The 20,987-nt window shown below is 34.7% G+C and overlaps 1 protein-coding gene and 1 non-coding gene across 4 annotated transcripts in view; both read right to left on the reverse strand.

Moving 5' to 3' along the window:
* Positions 1–20,987, reverse strand: part of LOC126964529 (innexin shaking-B) — a 222,763-nt gene that overhangs the window by 180,133 nt on the left and 21,643 nt on the right. The window lies entirely within an intron of this gene.
* Positions 5,642–5,715, reverse strand: Trnas-gga (transfer RNA serine (anticodon GGA)). Its single transcript has one exon. It is a non-coding gene; the product is annotated as a tRNA-Ser (tRNA).

Raw genomic sequence — 20,987 nt, forward strand, 5'->3', positions numbered from 1 at the left:
GAATCTATCGCTACTTCGTAAAGGGTTGAGCCAATGAGAAGAAGTAGCAAGAAACTCATTGCCACTCTTTTATATCAAGATTTACATTTAAGTATATCGATTTTCAAATTACAATATAATATGTAAAATTATGCAACAGACACACTCAAACGTCAAATAGTCAATTTCTTACACGAGTAAGTCAAAAAAGTAAATGTAAATTAATACAAAAGTTATTGAGTACAGTAGCTGCATCATCCACATACACCATAAATAAATAAATAAAGGTATTCTGTGAGCATTTTAAAAGCGATTATAAATAAATAAATATGTATGTATAAATAAATAATTTATGCATTGACACAAAAAAATGCGGGTTTGCCCAAAAAATTGTTAAGGCATACAGGACCGTGTCACTTAACTCGGCCCTGGCACTTGCAGGGTTGCTTCCGCTTGATATTAGAATCAGGGAAGCAGCCTCCTTATATGAGTATAAGAAAGGTTACGCCCAACAAGCGCTAGGCGATCGAGAGATGGAGAAACCAGTACCATGTGCACAGTTACCCCATGCAGCAGATCAGGCAGAAATCGACATAGGGAGCGTCAGAGACAGTGCAGATATGGAAAGTTATGAATCTGGAAACATCCGTATTTTTACGGATGGAAGTAAAATAGAGGGGAAGGTTGGCGCAGCGCTGTCCATCTGGAACAGAGCCGCGGAAACGCGAACAAAGAAGTTTAAATTGGAACCTTTATGCACCGTCTTTCAGGCTGAATTGGTTGCTCTGCTAGGACTTACAAGTTTAGCGCTTGAACTTCCGGCCAAAGAGTGCAGTATCTTTTGTGGCTCAAAGTCGGCATTGGACTTAGTCGCAAACGTCGCAACCCTCCACCCCCTCGCAGTCGAGATAAGAGAATACCTACCAAAAGGGACAAAGAACAATAATAAGATCAAATTATGTTGGATAAAGGCGCACGTGGGGCTGGAGGGGAACGAAAGAGCTGACGAGCTCACAAAGGATGCTGCACTGCGTTTGAACACAAGGCCGCACTATGACAAGTGACCTGTCTCGTTCGCCAAGCGACAGATCCGCAAGGAGTCGATTGGAGAATGGGACAGGAGATACGGATCGGAAAGTGTGGCATCGACTACAAAAGTCTTCCTGTCAAGCGCCGAGAAGGCGTACAGAATAACCAGGCAGTTGGAGCTGGATCCGGTTCTGGTTCAGGTGATGACGGGACATGGTGGGTTCTCCGCGTACTTGAACCGCTTCAAATGCAAGGAGATCTAGCCCCAAATCTAGGCATAGATTTGCTATGGGATACTGTTGTATGTATATTGCATACCCGGGCCCCGGTGAGCAGACCACTGGACTAAGCCTGAGTTTAATAAAACTCAGTTATAGGTAGAGGAGTTGAAATTCCAGTCTTGATCTCGACTTAACACAAAGTGATTTTAACAATACATTTTGAGCATTTGACGTAAACTGAGTTTATATGTGATAAACAATAATAGTATGTATCAAAAACTATTTTTTTTATGAAACTATTTGCTTTATTTTTACCAGTGGGGCGTGTGTGCGGGCGGGAGTGTTTACTTTGCATAGGATGCCGACTAGATTATAGGTACCAAAACGGCGCCTATTTCTGCCGTGAATCAGCAAGTAATGTGAAAACATTCCTGTGTTTTGACCTGAAGGGTGCTGTAGCTAGTGAAATGACTAGGCAAATAAGACTTAACATCTTAATTGTCAAGGTGACGAGCGCAATTGTAATGCCGCTCATATTTTTTGGGTTTTTCAAGAATTCTGAGCGGCACTGGGTTGTTATAGGCAGGGCGTTTCAATTACCATCAGCAGAAAGTCCTGTTCGTCTCGTACCTACCTTATTTTCATAAAAAGAAAATCAAATACTACTGTCTAAACTGTCATCGATAAATATGAACAAAATAAAAATAAATGTATGTCAATGTTTCTATTGCGATAACGATAGTGACAGCAGCTCTTGAACGAGATCAAATATGCTGAGCATCATTCAGAGGTCTTTTAAACGCGTTTAGGCTTTAACTGCGTTTAGTTTGTATTGGTGAAATCCGAATTTAATCTCTAAACTCGTGTACGGGTGCAGCTTCGTTCTAATCACGTCCGGCTCGTCCAAACATTTGTTGTCCCATATTTTTGTATGCTGCAGAGACGTGGACGTTGCGACAAGCCGAGAAAAAGAAAATTGATGCTCTGGAGATGTGGTACTGGAGGAGAATGCTGGGAGTCTCATGGTCCGAGTTTCGCATCAACGTCTCCATTCTCCAAGAACTTGGCATAAAATAAACGCCTTTCAGTGTTAACACAGAGTCGCGTTCGAAGAACTTAAGTTAACTTAAGCTTCGGACACGACTCCCGGAGCGAGAGTGAGTGCATTGAGCGCCTTATCGTGCGGGGCAGAGTGAAGGGCAGCAGAGTTTGGGGAAGGTCGCCCATGCGATGAACCGACCAAATTAAGTCTGCTGTGGGCGGTCCATTGAACGAGTGCACCAGACTGTCGGCCAGCAGTGAAAAGTGGCGAATTCTCGTGGGGCGAATCAAATCTGCCCCAAAAGATTTTACCTCGTGATGACCACGACCGATTCTTCTTCAACTTGACCTTTGTCAAGAGTGTAACGACGAAGAAGAAAGCGTTCTACTTGAATGGTGAAATTAGGGCTAAGAAATCAATAAATGGCGCGTTCTGTCTATTTATTTATGGTCAAGTGGACGATTCTTGCTCGTAGGTATAAAATATCTTTCGGGACAGGATTCCACTCTCCCGTAATGCATTACAAAGAAAAGCTTTTGTACAGAATCTCCTTTGCAACAAACGCCAAGTATTTTCCGTTTGTTTTTCGCTCTCTATATATTTCCTAGTTTAAGAAGCGGAAGTTTAACCTACTGAATCGTAGTTATGAGTATCATTTAACCAATTTGCTTTATATTTAACCGACTTCTAAATTAAACTTATGCCACGTAATGTGCATAACGAAATAATTGGTCGAAAAACTGTTTCATTTATATACAAACAGTTTTGGGTCAAGAACCGTCGCGGGTGTTAACAGAAGACCCTTTCAATGTTTCATCACTATTTGATTAATATTAATGACTTTGTAACGCATATGGAATCAAGAAATAAACGTTGAATTTTATTTATATCTAGATCTCAGGTTGCGTTTCATTGCCGTGATAAGTTTAAATAAATGAAAAAAATTTTTAACAGTTTACAGTTTTTTTCGGGTAAGAAGCCGTCTCCAGCGTCCCCACAACACTCAAAGTTTCACCACAATCTGATCAATGGTGTCAGAAATGATAGGTAACAAACATACAAACGTTGATTTCTATTTATAAAGATGAAGACCAGAGAGTTATATCTGAGTACCTGAATTAAAAAAAAAATCTTATTAGCTTTGTACCTAATGAAGTTCTTTAAACTATCGAATATTTGGACAGACAGTAAAAATATCGCATCTTTAATCAAGTGTAAAGGTTTTAATCATCCAATTACAAATATAGTGTTTACATAAGTATAACTACGAGGGCGGCACTGAAAATTTCGGGAATCAAGGAAGTGACACAACATTACTATTCAAAAATGTATTTATTGCTTTTCGAAGTATTCACCACGAAATTTAACACATTTTTCCACACGATGAGACCAATCATTGAAGCAACCATTCCATTCGGAAGTTGGGGTCTCCAAAATGGCCGTTTTGTCGGCGTCCACAGCATCTTCAGGTGATCAAAATCTCTGACCACGCAATTTATTCTTTATTTTCGAGAAAGTATAGAAATTATTAGGGCTTAGGTTGGGGCTGTACGGCGGATGGTCTAGTAATTCAATGTTTTCTTGCTCTAAAAACTCTTTTGTTCTGTGCGCGGTGTGAGAATTCGCATTGTCGTGATGGAGGATGATCCGGCGGTTGCAGTTCTCTTCACGAAGTTCAGAAACGACCTGTGGCAAACAAATGCTAGCATACCATTCTGCATTAGCCGTTCTTTGACCCTCAAGAGGAATAGTCGCAACATGGCCGGTTTCGGAGACAGACGTGGCCACCATTTTTTTTGCAACACTCCGTGAACGAACAATTTTTGATGGCTTTAACTCATTTTCGAACACCCAAACTCGTGACTGGTTTTTTGTTTCGGGTTCGTACGCATATATCCAGGATTCATCACCTGATACGATGCTGTATACAGCATTTCAGGATCCTGCCTGGAATCTTTCGAGAGTTCTGACGCACCAAGTAACGCGAGCTGCTTTTTGCTCTTCACAGAGTAAATGCGGTATCCATCGGGGAAACAACTTTTTTACACCTAATTGTTCACGCAAGATTATTTGTATTTGACTCATGCCAATGTCTAAAGTTGCCTGAATTTCGCGGTATGTCACATGTCGATCTTCCTCAATCAGCTTACGCACAGCATCAACGTTTTCTTTGGTGACTGCAGTTTTTGGACGACCTTGACGGGGATCATCACTGAGCTTGACACATCCACGTTGAAATTCAGCAAACCAGCGATAAATTGTGGTTTTGGATGGGGCTTCATGACCAAATGCAGAAATCATCCGGTCAACACACTGTTTTTGTGTTAAACCACTTCGAAAGTCATACTAAATCATCGCTGTAGAATTTTCTCGAGTCAATTCCATTTTCTCAACGACTAAACAAGTTTGAAAAGACCTTGTTGCAAGACCGAGAATTTTTTTTTAAATAAATAACTGGTATTCGATTTTTAAAACCAAGGAGTTTTCAATTAAAAAGATTTTAATATGGCAGGAACAGTGGAAATATTCCATTCACGATACTTTTAGTGCAGCCTATGTAGTTTGAATTTTTAGTTTTTTAAACTCAAAGGAGTATGACCAGCAGTGCAGCTTGGACCACTTACAAATATTTTATCTCGATAACTGTTAGCATAAAGTAAAGCTTAATAATTCATTTATCATTCACAAAAATATTTTTCTGGTAAGAATTAAAAAAAAGATTAAGAGAAAAACAAAATTTAAAGAATGTTAGGTTTGGTTATGTTGTTAAGAAGTTAGCGCTCGTTTGCATGAACTTTACTGCCTATAATAATAATAATAATAATAATAATAATAATAAATCATTTATTTTTAGGCATTACCCATAGATATACAAACAATCCTAACTTAAATTAAATTACATAACACTGTTGAGTTTAATTTGATATTAATTAAATTACAGATAAAATGACAGTTTAAAATTTTAGATATGTCATGTCATAATCACAATTAAAAACAAAATAATTAATAATAATAATATTAATAATTTAAATTATATTTAAAGCCTATGGTGGGTACAGTACCTACAGAGTTATACTGAATCATTAACCACGATCTAAAACGTTGACTAAAGATTGTGGTCAGACACGCCGACATCGAGTCGCCTAAAAAATATCTAGAATAAGGACTTACTAAAGTTTTTATGGAAACGGGTCGTAAAGAAATAGATTCGCGACCAGAGAGATTAAAGACAAAGTTAGTAATTTTGAATTGATTTATTTTTATTTGAGTCTATTATATGAATAAATCTACACAATATGTTATGTTTTTAAGGTGATAACCCTCACTTCTAGGATTAATACACAAATAAAATTTGAAAAACAAAATTTTATGAACGATGTGGGATTCGAACCCACGACCTCCGGCGTTCCGTGCCGGTGCTCTAACCAACTGAGCTAACCGTTCGAGTACGGCCTCGTTATAAAATTCCGTTTGCTTTGTTCAACTCTCAGGTTGTGGCTCCATCTACAGGATCTAATTTAGTGATTTTGAATTGATTTATTTTTATTTGAGTCTATTATTTGAATGAATTTCAATAAGGCCGTTGAAGCGATACAACTTGACTGGTGTAACGGTCTTGTTGAATTGATTTTTATAGCTTTCATTTCATCAAATTCTATGGAGACAGTTCGCGTCCGATAAATAGAGCACGGCAATACTTCATTTGCCCCCATAATTAAGAGGTTATCCCCACCGTCTGGATATGTGGCGGTCCTCCACAGAGCAGTTTTCAAGGAGCTTTCTTCCACATACATCAAAGCTGTGCAATGAGTTGCCTTGTACTGCGTTTTCAGGACAATACAACATGGGTACCTACAAAAAAAGCACGTACACCTTCATTAAGGGCCGGCAGCGCTCCTGTGATTCCTCTGGTGTTGCAAGGGAATGTAGGTTGCAGTGATAACTTAACACCAGTTACGCTCGTTGGTCGTCCTTTTTCCATAAAAAGAAAATAAAAAATTAAATCGTACAAGTTTAATTTAGATTACATGACGTTATAAAAAAGTAAATGCATTTTATTTGTAACAGAACTTATAGCAAATCTAGATTATAAACATATTTACTCTGCAGTATATACAGTTTCAAAAAGCTCGTATTATCAACTTGCATCATAAAATTATTTGAACGTGACCTGGCTTGAAATATACCATGCGGAACAATAATGTAATTCATTAGAAAACACGTAGCATTGCGTTACAAGTTCAACGATTCGTAGCATTTCGTAGCAGCACTACGCCACTCATTGGACCAAATCTAATAAGTACGGAAATTATGTATTTTTTTGTGAATTCTATTGATGTAAATCTCTCTTTTAAGAGTCTAAGCCGCTTTTAAGTCTTATTAGATCAGTAATTTCACTAGGTATAGCACACTTCAAACCGAAACACAATTTTTTTTTTTTTAAATAACGGACGAGACAAGCAGGACCTTCAGTGATGGTATTTCATACGCCCTGCTCATTATAATACAGTGCTACTCAGGATTCTTGAAAAACCCCAAAATTCCTCAGCGGTACTATAGTTGCGCTCGTCACCTTGAGAAATAAGATCTTTAGTCTCATTTGCCCAGTAATTTCACTAGCTACGGTGCCCTTCACTCCGAAACACAATAATGCTTACACATTACTGCTTCACAGCAGAAATAGGCACTATGGAGCCTCCCCCTGGTAAATTAATAAATATTATAGTTTAAACATATAGATACAGTAAAAAATACCAAGAAAAGAACTAATAAATTTGTTTCAGTGATAAATAAAACTATAGAACATCGTTTTGAAAGATTGCAGAGATTGAGCCTTTTTGATTTTGTGGTTACTTGTTGATTTTATCACTGTTATTTATTTAAAGCTATGTATATATATATTAACTATGAAATAAATTTAAATATATAATACTAAATGGACGACACATTCTATCCACTATTTAAAAGCCTCACAATTCAGAGGCCTATTAATCTTACCTTAGCCATTATCCCGGTAAGTTAGAAAAATGTTTGAGATTAAATTTCTACTTAAGATTTACGGATATCTACAAAGACTGCGGATATCTAGACGTTAAATTATAATTTAAAAGGTCCCGGGATTGTTTTATGCGTACGCAGTAAGCTTATAAATGCACAGGAACCGTTTTCAATTTCAGTTGTGCTCTTATAACACAGAAATCATTCGAATAAACGAAACGTTACAATGATATATGTTCAGCACTTGAGTATTTACATACACTTGTACTAGTCAAACATTGTAAACAAATTTAAATCTCAATAAAATCTATATATATATATAAATATAATTGAATTGCTGTTCGTTAGTCTCGCTAAAACTCGAGAACGGCTGCACCGATTTGGCTAATTTTGGTCTTGAATTATTCGTGGAAGTCCATTGAAGGTTTAAAAGGCGAATAAATAGGAAAACGCTGCTAAATTAAATAAAAACAACAAATTTGTTTTTCCTTTGATGTGTCCATACATAATTTCTATTAGAGAATTTATTGACGCACGGTTTTACAGTTCTGCAGTGAAACAATTTCCTTTCGACAGCAGGGTGCATATTTTACGAAGTAATTTTTGATGATATGATATATATTATATGAATATATATTATTATGAATAATATTATTGACAAATTCATACATTATTTTATTTATTATATACAGAACAACGTCTGACGGGTCAGCTAGTATATAATAAAATATCTGACCCGAAAGACATTATTCTGTACATAATAAATAAAATACTGTTATTTATGAATCTTTCAATTATATTCCATAACATCAGAATTATTTCGTAAAATATGCTCCCTGTTGTTATAATGAAATTGTTTCACAGCAGTCACACAAACAGTGCGTCAATAAATTATCTCATAGAAAATATGTCCATCCAAAACAAATATTGGAAATAAAAATAATTACTTTGACTAATTTGTACTCCATGAAGTAGTCCCCATTAAAATCCGTTCATTAGTTTAAGAGATCACTGGAAACAAACTGTTTGACACTAAGAGTTCAGCTAATCTTAAGGTTAAAAACTTATATCGGGAGAGTAAAATATCACGACAATTTGTTATTGTGAACTCGAACGGTTGGCTCAGTTAGTAAGAGCGCACGGACGGAACCCGGGCTAGAGTCCCGCATCGTTCATAAATTTATTATACAAATTAAATTGTATATAATAGTATGAGTATTTATATCTTTACCACAGTGTGACATTTTATAGCATGCTTGCACAGCTTATGATGCTAAACTAAACCAATATTACTTGGTTTCATAATTTGTATAAAAACTAAAAAAAAATGTCCGTACTTCTAATGCTTTAAGTGTTCATTTTAGTTGGCATGTTAGCCCCCGGAGAGTACTAAATAATATAATAAATTGAAAGAAGTATTCATTGTAATCATTAATAACCTTTGATTAAGTTACAAACCCTTTTTTCGTAAGTAGCACCCAACTCTTGCCAAGTTTTCAATAATAATGAATTCAAGCCACCATGCTACGAGATTTGTTAAAACACATAATATTACTAACCTTAATATATATAAATTACGTGTCATGTTGTGTGTCCGCGATGGAGCCCTAAACTAATGAACGGATTTAAATGGGGATAACATGATGGAGTGCAGTTAAGTCCAAATTGAGAGATAGGATAGTTTTTATTTCGATTTGGGATCCATAATTATTTTTATTTCCAATATTTGTTTTTCTGTGAGAGAATTATTGACGCACGGTTTGACAGTTCTGCCACAGTAGGCACAATATGTCTACAGTGGTTCTGCTGTAAAACTATTTCATTATAACAACATGGAGCATATTTACGAAAAAATTCTTGATATTATGAAATATTATTGACAAATTCATAAAAAACAGTATTTTATTTATTAAATACAGAACAACGTCTGTCGGGTCAGCTAATATATCTCAAGGGAGGCGATAGAATATGCGCATAATTAGAATTAATTAAACGCACAACCAGGCTCAATGACGTGGGAAGGATGCGAAAAGTTGCCTGGATTATTATACTTATTCATCAAGTTCTTAAAAGAAAATGAAGAGTTTCAGAATTCGGGGTGCAATGTGACAAAATGTTTTTATTATAACACTAGAAATAAGGGATCGTTTGTAACTAATTCCAGTAGGCTTCATAAGATACATAATAGCTTTAAGGGTAAATGTATGCATTTCTATAATAAAGTTCAGGCATAATCTATAAATAAATTTAAATGTTTTATGAAAAAAATGGCTCTGTCGTAAATCCTATTACTCCACAGCTGAATATCTAAGTGATCGGACTAGCCTGGGACTAGATTATGATTATTTTATAGCGATAGAAATGACTGTACAATATTGTATATTTCTATTGAAAAGAGCGCAAAAAAGAATGCTGGGAGAGTTTCTTGCGCCGCTTCTTCTATCTCAGAGCGCCATTGTTTCCGAAGCGGTAGTAGTATCTAGTATATTAGATATGACATCAATAGAATTCTAAAGGAATGAATTTTGAGAAAATAAATGGATTTTATGCCTTTTAAAAAGGTAATAGTTTTCCAATACAATACCAAATAATGACTATTTGCAATATTACTTACGAAATAAGTAAATCATTATATATTATAAAGCAAAGTCCTCCGCCGCGTCTGTCTGTCTAAACTCAGAAACTACTGCACTGATTTTTAGCAGTGGAAAGCGTGGTTCTCGAGGAAGTATTAAGTATATAATTTGTTATGATATCTGTAGGTGTCGGAAAAAAATTGCCGTCTGGGCTTTATTAACTAAAACGCTGTCTAAGCCCTTTGAGATATAACAAAATAATGTATTGTGGAATTTCATATCTTATATAGGTCTACAAAAAAGTCCGGGATGGCATGTGTCTATCTTTTAAGGATAATATACTATTTCCATTTTAATACTTAAAAAAATTGGCAATTATAAAAAATTGGTAATGTAAAAGCTGTTTATGCTTTTTTACACAAATATTATGATTATACAAATGATTTAAGTTTTCTTTGGTGTTAATTCTTAGTCTCGTGCCAGATTTTGGCGAGACACGTCCTGAGGATGCCTCGTGTAGAGGCGAAACACGTGTCGAATTGTTTAAAAACACTTAAATCATTTGTATAATTATGGATTTCCGCAAAGTAACGCCTAATTCAATAAATTATCCCAAATATTATGATATTAATTCTTATCATTTTAATTATGTTAGATATTTTATTCTTTCACACCATATAATTGCTTGATGTATGATATGATCCTGACCTCGCACCGTCTTGCCTACTGCACACAAGGAATGGTAGTTGAAGGGTATCCTAATATGAAGGATTATCATTCAGGAATACGTTTTTGTTTCTAATTTAACTAATCAAATAAGATAACATTTCCTATGGGTTTACGGCCGTTCCCAATACACTATCTATAGATAGATAGATAAATTACTACCTTCTTTGTCATTAATTAGCTGTCAATAATCTGAAGCTGTCCCAGTATACCCAATAAGACATTCTAATCGCCCTATATTGGGACGCGGGAATTGCAATTTCCGTACAAACTATATATCCTTCGTCCCATTGACAGACAGACAGAGTTACCGTCGATAAGTTTATTGGGACAAAAAAGTCAACGATAGTTACGATTGTTATCTCAAGTAAGAGATAGACTGAATATTGGGAAAGGCCGTTAGACTACATTATAGCCGATAACTAAAATCATTTTTTTTTCTATTGACAGAATGGCGTCTATAAGCTAGTCTATACATATAAATAAAATCGGTGTTTGTAATATTGAAATAACTGTTTTTTACTTCATGAATATATATATGGTATACATAACAGTGTAGCACCAAAACAAGCAAATTAACGTGTAAATACGCACGCACACACACACACTACTACAGGCCGATAGGCGGCCATTATGAGAATTGTCATCGTCTGTGACAGATGAGTTTGCGTCTCAATAAAATATTTTGAACTAAACTAGCATAACGGTGCTTCACTTGCTAATATCACGGCGCGGAGTCCTTCTTTTTTTACTCGTCCGTGCTTTAAAGATGCTTTCTGCAACAAGCGGTCTGTCCATTACGAAATGTGCTGGTCCCATTCATTCTACGACTATTTATTTATAATGACGAGATAATCTAGAAACTGTCACTCTGTCATAGATAAAATTTGAAACGTCACTAGCAACTTCTGACAATGGCCCGCGCACAATGGCGGCTTGGTCAACTGCAGCAAACAATGCACTGTGATTGTTTGTTGCTCGTGTGTGCAGCCACTGTCCACGATTGCACGATATATTGTCCACTTTTGTTCGTCGAATGTTTCATGATTCATCGGATTCGGTGAACTTCACGCGACGAAGGACAGCCGGAATTGCTTTCTGCTTATTCTGGTAAAACGCATCAAAGACATTTATTTTCTCAAAATTGATTCCTTTAGAATTATCTTTGATGTCATTTCTAGTAACTACTAGATACTACTACCGCTTCGGAAACAAATGGCGCTCTGAGAGAGAAGAAGCGGCGCAAGAAACTCTCCCAGCATTCTTTTTTTGCGTTCTTTTCAATAAAAAAATACAATATTGTACAGTCATTTCTATCGCTATAAAATAATCACAATCTAGTCCCAGGCTGTCCGATCATTTAGATATTAAGCAGTGGAGTAATAGGATTTACGACAGAGCCATTTTTTTATAAAACATTTAAATTTATTTATAGATAATGCCTGAACAGTGGCTGGGACTTTATTATAGAAGTGTATACTTACAATAACCCTTAAAGCTATTAGGTATCTTATGAAGCCTACTAGAATTAGTTACAAGCAATCCCTTATTTCTAGTGCTAGGTAAGAACCAGTGTCTATGACATAATGATAAGATTTCATCCTATTACTAAATCAAATCAAATTCAGTTTATTAATTCATGACGAATAAAAGACACTTATTAATGTAAACAATTTGTACATTTTAGTATTCCGGAAAAGGTTTTATTTAATGAGAGGAAAAGACAAGAAACTCGTTGCCATCCCTTAAAATTAATATTTACAGCTTCATATTTTACAAATTATTATAATTACAATCTATTTGATGCCAAAAAATCATAGAAAATTATAAGACAATTAAAAAAATCACGTGAGATATTAATTATATATTTTAGATGAATCTATCCGCGGGAGTATTATATATTTTCTTTAATGCTAATCTTGTACACTTGAACAACAAATATCCGATAGGAATTGAAGTTGTATCTCAAAAATTTTATTGAAATAATAATAAACAATATGTTATGTTTTTAAAGTGATAACCCTCACTTCTAGGATTAATACACAAATAAAATTTTTATGAACGATGCGGGATTCGAACCCATGACCTGCAGCGTTCCGTGCCGGTGCTCTAACCAACTGAGCTAACCGTTCGAGTACCGCCTCGTTATAAAATTCTGTTTGCTTTGTTCAACTCTCAGGTTGTGGCTTCATCTACAGGATCTACTTTACAGTTGATAACCTGCTCAACCCCAATATTTGCATATTAGGAAATTGGCTTGAGATGTCGCTCTTGTAAATCTAAACAATATGTTATGTTTTTAAAGTGATAACCCTCACTTCTAGGATTAATACACAAATAAAATTTGAAAATATAATAATGGTAATTACAATAGTGAGAGAAATCTACACAAATTATTTTGCCCCTAACTAGGCATAGACTGTAATTGGGTACAACACAACGATATATTTAATAAATATATTTAAGAGATTTCCACCTATGTAGTGACTCATCATGATATATCCGGCACCATAAAGCCCAGTTGAGTAAAGGTCAGCTAAGAACGGATTTTACGAAATTCCACCCACAAAAGGGTTTTGCGGGGGCGTTAATAATATATGGATCGTTGAGAAATACGTTTAATAGAATTCTATTAGAGTTTTTTTTATTATGAACAGAACAACGTCTGTCAGGTCAGCTAGTACGATATACATACTTAAACATACTGAAATATATATAAACATCCTTGACTCGGAAATCAAATCAAATCAAAATCACTTTATTCATTTAGGTCACGGAAATGACACTTAAGAATGTCAAAATTATATTTTTCTTATTAAATCTGCCGCTACTTCGTAAAGGGTTGAGCTAATGCGAAGAAGTAGCAAGAAACTCATTGCCACTCTTTTATATCAAGATTTACATTTACATCGATTTATCGAAACAAAAAAAACAACTCTTACCATATTTATTGAAGTAGGCGTTACTTTGCGGAAATCCATAATTATATAAATGATTTGAGTTTTCTTAAGTGTTAATTCCGCCAATATTTGTCTTTATCAATTCGACACGTGTTTAGGTGTAGAGACACGAGGCATCCTCCGGACGTGTTGTCTCGCCAAAATCTGGCACGAGACTCAGTCTTGTGTCTTACCATATTATCGCAATCCTAAAAATGAAACCATTTCATGACTCAGGGAAAGCGTAAAAAGACTTCGATAATTTTTGTTGTTAGTTAGTGACTGTAAAATGTATAAACCCTGAAGTAATTCCTGCTTAACTATCAAATCCAAATCCAAATATTTTTGTTCAAAATAGGATATGATATCACTTATTTAAAAAAAAACTACCATCCATTCGAGAAAGTATCCCTCAGTCCTGAGAAGAACAAGTGCAAGAAACAAAGCGGGCTTCTTTTTTTTTGATAAATAGTAGATTGTTACGAGGGTCGAAAGAATCAATTCCCGAGGTATTTAGACGCCCGAGCGCAGCAGATAGTCCGAGTAGGAATTATACTTTTACCCGAGTTAAACACTCTACTTTTCATTTCAAATATGAGGAAAATAAAATTAGTTGTTTATCTAAGCACAGATTAGTATCCCGCCAATTTATGTAGACTTTTTAAATTTCAAATATGGAACTTACCGCGTAATTGTTGCGGCTTATTCCGCTCAAAGAAGTTTGCGCTAAGTTCACACTGGCTGTTTAGAAAGTCACATGGCATTTCTTTTGATTTGTTTTTTTTTTACATAAAACTCTTCATAACTGACAGCAGTTCTATTTTCAAAGTTTATTCCAGCCCTTGGGTGGGATTTTTATGAATAATTTGTATGAGTTTTTCCCTCTCTACGGAGGGAAGAAGAAGCAGCATTTTCCACCCAATAATCAGATCAAAATAACATTACTTTCCGAGTATGAGAAATGAAAAATATGTTTACAATTTAATATCTAATAGTAGTATTTAATCGCCTAAGGGCGGTCACACTATTCCCAATCTGTGGTATCATTAAGAAATAATTTTATGTTATAGTAACCTTAACCACACAACGTTTTTTGACAATTCTTTTGAATTTCATTATACATTTGTTTTGAACATTTTCTGGGTTCTTGTTATAAAAGCATATCCATATACCTACTGATATTATAAATGTGAGTGTATGTTTTTTTATTATGCTTTCACGCTTAAACCACCGAACCGATTTTGATAAAATTTAGTACAAGGATAGAATAGAGCTTTAAAAATGACATAGGCAACCTTTAATTGCAATAAAGGGAGGGATTGAAATAGGGGATGACAGTTTGTATGGAAATTCGACATTATCGATGATAAAATCATGAAACTTTGTATTTAAGCATTTGATAAGAAATAATTTATAAATATTTGTTCGAGCATTTTTGAAACTTTGACCTACATGGGGATGAAATAGGAGATTAAAGTTCGCAGGGAAATACTATTAAAGAGACTGTCCACATTGACAAGTGATATGCGCTGTATCACAAAAGACGACCTGTATAGCCGAGTGGTTAGCGATCCTACCTACTAAGCTAGAGGTCCCGGGTTCGAATCCCGGTAGGTGCTAGCATTTATATGATGAATATAGATGTTTGTTTCCGAGTCTGGATGTTTAAATGTATTTATGTATGTTTATATGCATGTTTATATGAATATATGTATGTTTAAGTAAGTTTATTGTATTAAATATATCATTGTCTTGTAACCCATAACATAGGCTATACAGGGTGTCCCAAAACTATGGGACATGAAGGGAAAGTACCTTAAATATCGAAGATAGGCTATTTTACTGAAAGAAGACTTTATTTAATTATTAAAAGTTAGTAATTCTGCATTCAAAGATTTTCTAAAAATTACTTGGCTCGTCTGGGAATCGAACCGACTTAAATGTAAAAAAAAACACCCCTACTCTTATGATGCCAATCGAAAGAATGGCCAAAAACTAATAACTCTTCATAAAAAGTGTGTCAATATTATTACTTGAAAAGTATCCTAAAAAATAAAAAATGTTGCCCAAAGTAACTATTCAACGCGGGCGTTGTCGCGGGTCAAAGCTAGTAAGTACACTATACATTCAAATATTCAAGAGATGTTTAGCAAAAAGTAACGCAAACAGAAACATAATTTGAATTCACTGGAGGCAGTAACAAAATGAATATTTCAAGCGTCTACTGTAGTTTATCATGAAATGGGCCACTTTCGACAAATTTCTAGAAAGTTCAACGGCAGAACTAAAAACTGCTGCAGTATTTCTCTGATAAAATATTTACGTTACACGATTTATTGCAATCGGCACGAACTATCTTGCGATGTAACGTACAAATTTCATTTATCGCGGAAATCGTAAATAAGGGGCTCTATCGGTATACTAAACCTGCATTGTAACTGTTGTATTTGGAAGCATACTAATGGAACTTACTAGAAAGCTCTCTGGCTTGCAATTCGTCTTGAATCGTTTGAGGGACAGACTGCGGTTCTCAAATAAGATTTCCGGCTTCGGTAGGATCGCTTCTAGGATTACGTGTTGCAGATTTTGCTGCATCGAAACATCTAGTAAATTTTATCTATAAATAACAAAATGTTTTCATCTAATCTATATTAAATTGTATCCAAAGTCTGTCTATCCTTATATATGTTTTTATGTGTGTATTTACTCGTGATACTAGTACGAAAAAACCAATTTTCTTCAGATGTTTATTTGTCACTATGCTTTCAATTTATGTACGAAATGACTGGACTAATTTTGACAGAGGGAACGGAAAAACGCGTCGTCATAGACATAACGTCGAGTGTGTATAAAAAATCCTTTACTTTCGATTTTTATTTTACGTTGTACTGTAATAAGAATTTGTGATGATGAGAAAAAAAACCTCGAATCATTGTTTAAAAGCAAAAAGAAATGATCTTTTTCTGGGCGAGAGTTGGAAACTTTTTCAAAAGATACTGGCCAGTCACTGTTTGACCAGCAGTGTGGGATTTTTTGTCACTAAAAACCTCCCAATCTTATTTTGGATTCCTATACTGTATGAGATAGCGATACACCTCTCCATGTTCTCCTTAAAAATCCCTTGCCGGATGCATGCCGAAAAACTACCTTACAAAAAAATATACAAAACTTACCAAAAAGATCGATAAATCATCTTTGAAATACAATACAAATACAAAAATACAATACTTTTTAATAAGTAACGAGACAAAATTAATTTCATAAATAGAGTTTTTTTTTTAATTTACTCATTCAATTCACATTTATATGAATCCTATGTATAATTTGCGAATGCTTTCAAGTGTCAGAAGGCAGAAGCTGTCAAAGATAGCCAATAAGAATGTCAGAATTAGATTTATGTAACACTGCGCAAAGGCCAAGCCAGCAAGGATGGGCTGTGTTGCCAAGTAACTTTGTAAAAATTAATCGGACGTGTTACTTGGGGGGACAGGCGTTTTGGCATCCGACCGTTGGCATATTTCTTCGCGTCTTAAGTCTGATAGCTAATAGGTTACAGTTTTATCTGGAGCTTTCAAGTTAACTTATGTTGAGCGTTTGTTTGACTTTTGGCAGAGTGAGTTACTGGTAGGGGCTGCAGTACGTAAGTACATATGTATATGGACTGTTAAGCCGAGTCGGTAAATTTTTGTTTGGCGATGCTTTTACAACATGATCCCAGTAAATGTTAAAAAAATGTACAGCGAAATTGAAAAGATTTGATAATGACTTACTTAATAATACCACATATTGTGAATGGAGCGACCGCCCTCAGTTTATTTAAGTTATATTTTTTTTGTAACGAAATCTCATAAAATGAAGTAGCCAGCTGAGTTTTCTGTGCGCGTTCTTATAAGGTGAGGCATACATTTTCAAATGGGTATTTTTTTTCTTTTTATATCATAGGGGGCAAACGGGCATAAGGCTCAAGTGATGATAAATGATGACCACCATGAACACTCGCAACACAGTAGGTTACGAAATGGGTTGCTAGCCTTAAAAATTTAAGACTTAAATTAAAACACATAGTTATACCATTTTAAGTTTTCTGTCAGCAGTCCTTATGACTCGATATGAATCGATTTTGATTTTTTTAATGTGATTTACTTAATTATTTACGTTAATCAAATAATGCGGCAGTAACCAAATTTATATAAAGACAAATATTTTTGAGTTAAAAATATATAGATAAATATACTTAGATCATTTAATGTCTACATAGTAGACTGTGACAGCTGTGAAAACGTCGAAAGAAATTGCATTGCGCGGTGTTACATAAATCTAATTCTGACATTCTTATTGGCTATCTTTGACAGCTTCTGCCTTCTTACACTTGAAAGCATTCTCAAATTATACATAGGATTCATAAATATTAATGTGAATTGAATCAGTAAATTTAAAAATAGCGTTAACCTCTATTTTGAGCAATGCACGCGCACTAAAACAAAGTGTCTTACAAATCGCGAGTGTAAGTCGTAGCTTGTCACGCTCACTAAAGCATTAATCCTAGCCTGTTTTTTTCGGTTATCAAATAGCTTATATGATTAATATGGGTGTTTGTTTCCGAGTCATGGATGTTTATGTGTATTTATGTATGTTTATATGTATTTATATATGTCTAAGTAAGTATATTGTATTAAATATATCGTTGTCTTGTAACCCATAACACAGGCTATATATGCCTAATTTGGGGCAAGATAATTTGTGTAAAAAGTGTGTCAATATTATTATATTATTATAATAGCAAGAAACTCTATCTAGACGTATAAATTATCTAATATATACATGGAATACTAATTTGATCTCATAATTACAAGCGTACCCACGCCAAAGGCTGATATCTTAACAATAGATGTTCCATATTTAAAAGTTGATAAAATCTGCAAAATGCACATCACGTATTTTTCATCTGTAATCAGTGGCTAACATTTTGAAGACATTACATTTCCTGAAACGTTTATTGGCAACATATCAATAAAATAGACAGGTTTTATCAGCCACGTGAATTGTCTTCAGAATACGAAAGGCGTCCGAGCGTAGTTCAGTTTGCTGAATCGACAAAGAAACGAACATTTTAGATCGTTACCGATTTTCTGCACCCTGCACTATTTTATGTAACAGTGACACTAAAACTTACTTAATAAGGAGGGATTCCTTGATAAAACCTGCTTAAGTGCATACATTAATGTATTATCATCATCAGCCGGAAGACGTCCACTGCTGGACAAAGGCCTCAAAGATTTCCACGACGATCGGTCCTGCGCTGCCCTCATCCAACGTATTCCGGTGATCTTGACCAGATCGTCGATCCATCTTGTGGGGGGCCTACCAACACTGCGTCTTCCGATACGTGGTCGCCATTCAAGGAATTTACTGCCCCAAAGGCCACCTGTCCGTCGAACTATGTGCCACTGCTACTTCAGTTTCGCAATCTTACAATAATGTATAAGTAAAAATAATTGCAGAAATGTTGAAAAAAAAATTATACATCGTTATGACCCAACAAAGTAGCGGCGAATCCAACAATAGTAGGGCTCAGCCCTGACACCCTCCTTCCGCCCTCAGACAGAGGGTGAGAAGACAACTCGACTCGACAATTGTAGAAGAGAAAACTTCTTACTGTGCTTATCTTGTGGGTAATGTCAGTTACTGAGCTGTTACAGGCTGTGATACCTCACAGTAGGCATCAATTCGGTGACCTAAAGATTTATTTTATTCGTACCTGACCCTACAGACGTTGTTCTGTACATAATAAATAAAAACTGCTTTTTATGAATTTGCCAATAATATTTCATAAAATCAAGAATTTTTTAGATTTTTTGAATTTAGTTATTATAATATGCTGTTGATATAATGAAATGATGAAAAGAAATATTGGAAGTAAAAATAATGATGGGTCCCAAATCGAAATAAAAACTATCCTATCTCTCAAGTTGGACTAAACTGCACGCCATGAAGTAATCCCCATTAAAATCCTTTTAAAAATTTAAATTCTAGGTTATTTAAGAATGAGTTATATAGTTGGCTAAATGCTAATTTTTATAGTGTTAAGGAATTTATGGAAACGAAACTCTTATATTATTCATTGTAGTTAAATATTTCAATGCTAGGAATAGTGCAAGCAAAACATATAAGCTCATTATTATAATATTTTAACAACATTGTATACTATATTTTTTGCAAATATATATATATTATTATTATTTATTTTAGGAGTTCACTGGAAACAAACATCAGGACACTGGATTTATATAAATATTAAGCTAACACCCCGACATTAGCGTTGCGCGTTGATTTGTATTTCAAATTCCAAAACGGCAAGAAGTGAAAAGTGAGGTAGGTCCTTCCAAATATTGTATTTATTATTATGGAAAATAAAAAGTGTGGAGATATGTCGTATTTTTTTTTTATTGACCCAGTGGAAGCCGAATAACATCTCGTTAATTGGTTGAGTCAAAGCATGATTTAGGAAAGTTATATAAACAATTTTAATAAGTAGTGATTGCCCTGAGGTCGAAATTCGAACATAATTCATTTTATTTTTAAGTTTGAACCTTATAAGGCTTTCATATAATTTTACCTATTTTTTACCTACTTATACAAATATTTCTCAAAATCGAAATTCACAATCACACATTTCAAATTCAAAATACGCGCCTCCTAAAAGCCTGTGAAGATAAAATCTAATACCGTGGGAAAGTCACGTGTTTCTAAACATTTACGTACCAGGATAGCACGCGTTCATAAGAAGTGTAAAACTTAAATCGTTCAAGCTGCTCCCAGTAGCGTGAGAACCGGCGAGTGATATTCAAAGCCGCATATTGTAAGCAGCCGCGTTACTAGGGCAGCAGAAAGACGTAGGAAATACAAGCCAAGGTCCACACAACAGGAAGCTAGCACACAAGCCAGTCATCGGAAGCTCATCTTATTATTCACGACCTTATGAATTTTCTTGTATGAAAGTTGTACTTTGTGTATTTTAATTTTAAAAATGTACATACACATAAGTTCGGATTGTTAGTGATTCTACATTACGTTTCTTTCTAAAAATGTTATATTAAATATTTCATAACTTATATTTTTATGAATAATGATGACAAAAAACTTTGTTTTATCTTTAACTAGTTGATCCAACAGACGTTGTTCTCTCATTATAAAATGATAAGGATTAATATCGTATATGTGTAAACAGCTTTTATATTACGGCTTTATAATTGCCAATTTTTTTAAAGTATTAAAATGGATATAGTATGTTATACTTAAAAGATAAATATATCCCAACGCAGACTATTCTGTAGAACTATTTAAGATACGCAGTTCCACCATACATTGTTTTGTTATATCTCTAAGTGCTTTAGACAGCGTTTTCGTAATCGTTAATATATACAGAAATGTATACAAAAACTTAACAAATTATATACTCAAACTTTCCTCGAGAACC

This window comes from Leptidea sinapis, chromosome 5, assembly GCF_905404315.1.
Source record: "Leptidea sinapis chromosome 5, ilLepSina1.1, whole genome shotgun sequence".
Taxonomy (NCBI): domain Eukaryota; kingdom Metazoa; phylum Arthropoda; class Insecta; order Lepidoptera; family Pieridae; genus Leptidea; species Leptidea sinapis.